The sequence below is a fragment of the Ovis aries genome, chromosome 15 (assembly GCF_016772045.2).
Source record: "Ovis aries strain OAR_USU_Benz2616 breed Rambouillet chromosome 15, ARS-UI_Ramb_v3.0, whole genome shotgun sequence".
Taxonomy (NCBI): Eukaryota; Metazoa; Chordata; class Mammalia; order Artiodactyla; family Bovidae; genus Ovis; species Ovis aries.
The window spans coordinates 22,761,254-22,768,159 of NC_056068.1; positions in this window are offsets into that span (position 1 = coordinate 22,761,254).

A 6,906-nucleotide genomic window follows, 5' to 3' on the forward strand; every position below is an offset into this window, starting at 1 on the left:
CTATCAGGGAAGCCTTTGCATATTTAAAACTTTTCTTTTAGCTTTGGTATTTGAAGGACGGCTTGGCTGGATATAAAACTCTTTGCTCACATTCTGTTCTGGAGTTTTTAAAAAATGCTGTTCCATTGTTGGAAGAAATTGAGAAGTCTAACTTCAAATCTTCCCTTCAAATATCAAGGTTAGATGAAAGTTAAGTTGGGTCAAGAGATGGCTGACTCAAACATTCCAGTCAATTTCCCAGGTACATGTTGGGGCATTTCAATACACAAATCCTAGTCTTTTATTTCTAAAAAGTTTTCTTGAATGATACGTTTAAATATAATTTCTGTTCTATTTTTTTCTCCCTCAGAGATTCCAGTTACATATATTGGATTTTCTTTATTGTCATCTACGGTAATCATGTTTTCCCTAATTATTTTTTGAACACCTTCTTTTCATCATTTTTTTTTTCTTGACTGTTTTGTGTCTTTCTTTAATGTTTCTTATTATATTTTTAGCTGAATGTATTCTCTCTTGGGTCCTTTGTAATTTAGTTTTAATTTCTAAGATAATTTTGTCTTTTTCTTCAATTAGTTTTCTAAGTTTAATGAACACTCGCTTCACATCTTTCTGGTTTTGGTCTATTTCTGTTGTCAGGTTTTTAATCTTCAATTTGAATTGTTTTTATACGTGCAAATGCCTGTTTGGGGGTATTTGATCCAGATTGAAGTGTTGCAGTATAATTTTCTTCTGCTTCCTGGTTGAATTTGGGGGTGAATTTTCACCAGCTGAAAGGTTTTAAAATCTCATTTTTATCTTTGTTTTTGTAGTAGCTTTGTATGGATATCCTCTGTAATTTTCTGTTTATTTTGAAATATTTATTTCCCCAGACTGGCAGTAACAGTTGCCTGAAGACAGGGATGAAGGTTTACCAAAATTATTTTTGGAGCAGTCTTACCTGAATTTTGTTAGTTCAAGAGCACCCTCTTGTTGAGATATAAAATGCCACTCTGTTGTATGGTGCCTGAGACAGGAGAGGGATTAGAGTGCCTTCTAAGTTGCTGATTTTCTTTAGTTTCTGTAGAATTATTAATATCCATCTCCTGTTCCTTCTTTCCCATTGCTATTAAGCCTCCAAATGATGCTCCTTGGAAGTCTTCTTCTCCTTCAGAACTCAGAAGCAGCCCCTCCTCAAGATTGTTGTCTTTGGCCCCTTGCATCTTTGAGGATTTTCCAATTGATGTCCCAGTATCCAGGGCTCAGCATTAGTCTAACATCATCTCAACATTTCTCCACTCTGGAGGTGCTTTCTTTTTCTAGTTCCTAAACCCTCTTCCCCTCTCTCACCCGTTGTTTCTCTCCCTTCTCTGGCATGCATGCTCTAGATGACTCTGCTGGTTTGGTTTATTTCCTGACTTATGAGTGATTTTAATTTCAAAGTAATCTTGGCTTCCTACTTATGGTATAGCTGGGTTATGAATGAATTTACTCTTCTGTTGATTTTTTTTAGGATGTATGTATTGATTTGGATTTAAGTACCTACTTTTATCCTACTGGAGCTTAGAGTCCCCAGAAGCTTTTAATTTGAAATAAATCTTAGAGATTATTTATTCCAAACCCATCTATTTACAAATGATGAACTTAATCACATTGACTGCAAACATTCCCCTCAGGGTTACACAGGAGCAGAGCCAAGACTACAACCATTCTTCCTTCTCATCCTTTAACAATAAAATACTTTTTCAAAACAGTTAAATTGCACTATGGGGAGAAATCCCCAAAGTCATAAGTCTCAGAGGTTCCCACACACTTATTTGTATCCCAAGAGGCTACACAAAATAGTAGTTCCTCTTCTTAGTTGCTTGAAATTACAACAAATGTCCAAGGAAACATTTCTGATCCAAGAGGAATTTGTCTTCATCTTATCTCTCTATGGGCAGGAAAGATAGAGATTCTTAGGTGTCTGATTGAGTCTAGAGGCTTATTTGCATGTAGGAAGTTAAGAGAAGAAACAAAAACGCAGAATGGTCTCCTCTCCTTTCCCTAGAATCCTTCAGGATTGTTTTACCACTGATTTTCCATTTGTTTCTCTGGCAAAGAAACCACAGAGGTAGAACTGCAGGGTCAAGGCCCAAAACACTGGTGCAGGCTTACTCTTTCAGTCCCACAACACAAATGGGGACTTTATGATATTGCAGGCACTCAGCTGAACATGGTGAGAAATGGTGAGGAACAAAGCAAAGCTGTTTTCCCTAGAGAGTTCACTGTCTAATGAACGAGTCTGCGTGCATTACACAACCAGTGTGGCAAGTGCGGTAAGATGTAAATACAACTGACAATGGGAGGAAACAAGAGAGGTGGAAACAGGGATTCTGTCTCGCTAAACTAAGAGGCATTTGAGTTGAGTTTTAGAGAATGAATAGGAGTTTGCTAGAGATAAAATTCAGGAACTCATATTTCATATTTAGTGAATTGGAAGCAAGTGGAAAATAACTGGAAGATTGGGCATGGCTGTGTACCAGAGGCTAGATCTTTACAGTCCAGTATATCTCAGACTTTAACTTGTAGGCTATAGGAGGTGGTAAATGACTTAAGTAGGTCAGCGACAGGATGAATCTTGTGTTTTAGAATACAGGGTGGATTGGAAGGGGCATGCCTGGAAGGAGGGAGTTGAATTAGGAGTCTACTGTCATGGAACTGAAAGATGACTTACTTGACTTCCCTTGATGACTTACTACTCTCTCGAGCCCTGTACCTTTATGTACAACCACTGCCTGCTGGAATCCCTCAGACATCTAGACTCAACTCGTCCAAACCTACACTCCTTATTTACTCCTTCCTACCTTAGCATGCATTCCCTGTTTCTATTCTCGAGACCAGTCACCCAAACCACATATGAAGAACCTGCTTCTCCTTCACTCCATACATGCAATAGTCATCTACCCTTAAAAAGTCAAAGTCTCAGATATCCTCTCTCTCAATGCCAATTGTCACTTTCTTGGTGAGGGCATAAGGAGAATAATCTAGTTTGAAAACCCATGTTGGGGTCAGTGAACTAGAGGTTCCAATGAGGTCACAGAAATTCTGGAAAGGGAGTAAGAAACTGTGTCGGGAAGGCAGGAGTCTGGTTGGCGAGTGTGATGCTCAAAGCCGAGGTTTCAAAGGTGGCTTGTTGTTCTGAAGGTTCGGTGTGGCCATGTGAATGAGCTTGAAGCAGGACCAGGACATTATTAGCAGAGATATGGAGCTTAAGGAGCTGAGAGGCTGGAGTATGATTTGGGTCATCAGTGTAGATATTAAAGTCCCTAAGATAATGACAGTAGCAAGAGCAATAGTCATCATTGTTGTCATCATCTTCATAGTTATACTTGTTGATATACATATACATAGTTATGTATTTACATATGCATATATACATAGGGGGGTATCCAAGAGCTATCATGAGGCAATAGGAGGTCATGTTCATCCCTAGATGCACATTTGTATCAAAGATGTGAAGGAGAACCAGGATATTGTTTCTGAGATCAGCAGAGGAGAAAAAAATTTTTAAGAGGCAGAGGTAGTGTCTCCAACACCAAAGGATGCTGAGGGGACTTGGCGCTTGGTGCCTGGAAACCACTGGCGGCCTGGGCAGGAACAGCTCCAGAAGAATGGATGCTTGACTTTAGAGATCAGAGCAGTGAATGAATGGGACAGACACGGGGTCAGAAATTGTACACACAGGGTGGAGGAACTCATCTGTGTACAAAGGGAGAAATGAGAGGATGCTAAAGGGACACATATATCAAATGAAGGAGGTTTTTGTCTTTGTTTTTGTTTTTTGGGTTTTTTTTTTATTAAAGCTAAGGGAAACGTGTGCCTATTTATGCTTCATTCTCTCACTCTCTGGGGAAGGTGGGGAGGGGCTAAGGAAAGGTGTGGTTTTACAGCAAGAGGGAAAAGTCAAATGTTCACACCTAAGTCCTCCATATCCTTGGTAAGGAAGGATGTGAAAGCAGTGACTCAGATCTACTATCACTAGCCCAGACTTTCCAGAAGCTGTCATTTGGAAAGAAATAAATTCCAGCTTTCTAAGATTAACTGATGAATTCTCTCCTTCTTGTCTAATTTTGAATTTTGGCACTTTGAGAGCAATGAAATTGTTATGGATTACGTATTTGTGTTCCCCACACCCCCTGCCAAATTCATGTATTGAAACCCTAATCCCTGGTGTTATTGTATTTGTGGATGACTAGGTCAGAGGATGAGGGTGGGGTCTCTATGAGGAACTCTTGTTGTTGTTTTTGTTTAGTTGCTCAGTTGTGACCAACTCTTCTGTGACCCCATGGACTGTAGCCTGCAAGGCTCCTCTGCCCATGGGATTTCCCAGGTAAGGCAAAAATAATGGAGCAGGTTGCCATTTCCTTCTGTAGGGGATCTTCCCCAACCAGGGATCAAACTCCCATCTCCTGCTTGGGAGGCAGATTCTTTACCACTGAGCCACCAGGAAAGCCCCTTACGAAGGATTATTGCCCTTATAAAAGACCCAAGAGGGCTGACTTTCTCTCTGTCTGTTTCTGTCTCTTTCCGTCCTCTCCTCCGCCACGTGAGGATACAATGAGAAGGTGATCATCTATAAGCCAGGATGAGGGTTCTCATCATGAATTGAGTCTGCCAGCACCAAGATCTTGGATTTCCCAGTCTCTAGAGCAGTGACCAATGGATGCTTGCTGTTTAAGCCACCTGGTCCCTGGTACTCTTGTTATAGCAGCCCAAACAGACTAAGATAGAAAGCCAAGTTCCCCTGCTCTATAGCATCAGAGAGGCTGCTGTCTCTTCTCCCTCCTCCACACGAGTCTTTACACTGTCTATTTCTGTGTTCCCAGATTACGATCGGCTTCAGCTTCCCGTTGACAGGCTGAGCGCGTTGGCTCATTCATGGGGTAGATGGTTGTTGCCTGTTCTCCAGCCATGACAAATTGCCGACTGCTGGCATCACTGATGAAATAAGTAAGGCCCCTGCCACCCCAGCTTCTATTACTTTTTAATATGAGTTACTTTAATAGAAAGACTTAAATGCTTCTTTCTGCTGCTTTGCCTCAGCACTTCTGGGGTCATAAATTCTTCTCCCTCTTGTCTGCTATTACTGGCATATCAATCCTTTCTAGTTCCGTGAGCACTAAAATTGAAAGAAAACAAGGTTGTGGCTTTATGCATTTTTAATTTAAAGAAATCCCAGCTTTGAAGTTGAGGGAAACAATGCTTCTGGCAGAATGGCGTGGCCACCACGAAAGCCTTCAGAGAAGTTGGACCCCTGGAAGCTCTGCAAGCAATTGGCTCCATCCTTCATCTTCAGGGGATGCTCAGCTGACTGTGCTCTTATGAATTGCAATCAGGTTGCATATCTTCCCCACTCACCCCTCTTGTTTTGTCTCCCTCCTGAGAACAGACAGAAACCAACTGGGACAGGAGAGTTCACACTCTCAGCCTTGGAGAAGAATCCATGCATCATTGGATTCATCCCCGAGGGTCCAAGATGAAATGTTTAGTTGGTTGCATGACAATGAAGGGAAAAGAGTGTCTCCATTCTCTTTAAAGCAAGTCTCTTTGGGCACTTAGTTTCAGGGTCTCAAAAGGCTATAGTCAGAAAGTCCTTCCTCACCTCTAGCTCACGTTGCAACCTCAGGGAGGGAACCTATTCCCTCGAGACAGAAAAAAAGGGCAAGCTGGCAGGAGGCCCAAGAAAGAATGAAATAAAATGTCCCTTTAGGCATGGCCCAGAGGCATGATTAACACCACTGCTCATCAGCATAAAATATATTCAATTATGAGGGATTAAGAGGCTTGGGAAAGCAAAATGCTAAAGCAGATGAAAGATGAGCACAGTAGTGGAAAACAGGGCCCCAGGATGGCAGCGGCTGACACTGCCTGCAGTGTGGAAGTGGCTGTCAGAGGCTGCTGGGGAGTGCGGCTCTGCATTCGACTGGGGTGAAGTGTTTCCCAAATGCTGGGTTCTTGAGAGGTTCTGTACTCTTAGGAGGGGCTGGGCCTGGAGAAATGTGCTCTCTGCACAGGCCACACTCACCCTGGAAAAGAAAGTGCTCTGCAAGCAGCTTTGTCTCCCTGAGAGCAGTGCTTGCTGAAAGTCATCATTCCAAGGGGCTCCTTGAGAGTGCTGACCGCTGAGACACCCCACAAGGGAGGATCACTTGGATCACTCTCCCTGACTCTCGTCTATAAACTTACACAGTTTAGGCAGAGAGGAAGTGTGCTGTGTCTGTGTGTTGGGAAGCAGGGCAGAGCATTGGGTAGGTGGGTGCGAGTCCACCAAACAGAAGGCAGAGAATCAGAAGAAACCCAAGTAACCCCCTCTAGGAGACAAGGTAGTAAGTCCAGAACTAGGACCAGATGGCCTCTCTGCCTGGAGAAGACCAGCAACCAACAATTAGCTGAACAAGTATTCGTGGCTCCTTCTATTTGTCCATCGCTGCTATTTATTCATCACACCATTCATGATGCAGAGAAGAGCTGGTTGGGGGTGTGGAAACTAGGAGAAGACTAGTACTAGAGAATCACTGATGGAGATGCTTAATAATCTTTCCATGAAGTACGTCTGCAGGTGATCCCAGAGCTGAATTCCCAGAAATAGGAGGAGTTACTCCAAGATCAGAGCAAATGGTTGAAGAATAGTATGTGACTCAGAGAGTAGTCATTAGAGTTAGGAGGACCTGGGTTTGAACTCAGATTCTGACACAGACCACTAGGTGTGTGATTTGAATGAGTGGCTTATCCTTCCTCTGTCTCTTTGTCTTGCACGTCGAATGGAAATCACAGTTGTACTGGTCTCGTAACATTGTGGTGAGAGTGATGTTCAGTATTGTGTGAAGCTCTTAACACAGTCCACAATGAGCTTTCAATGCATATTTGTAAGTGTTATCACCTTCAGAG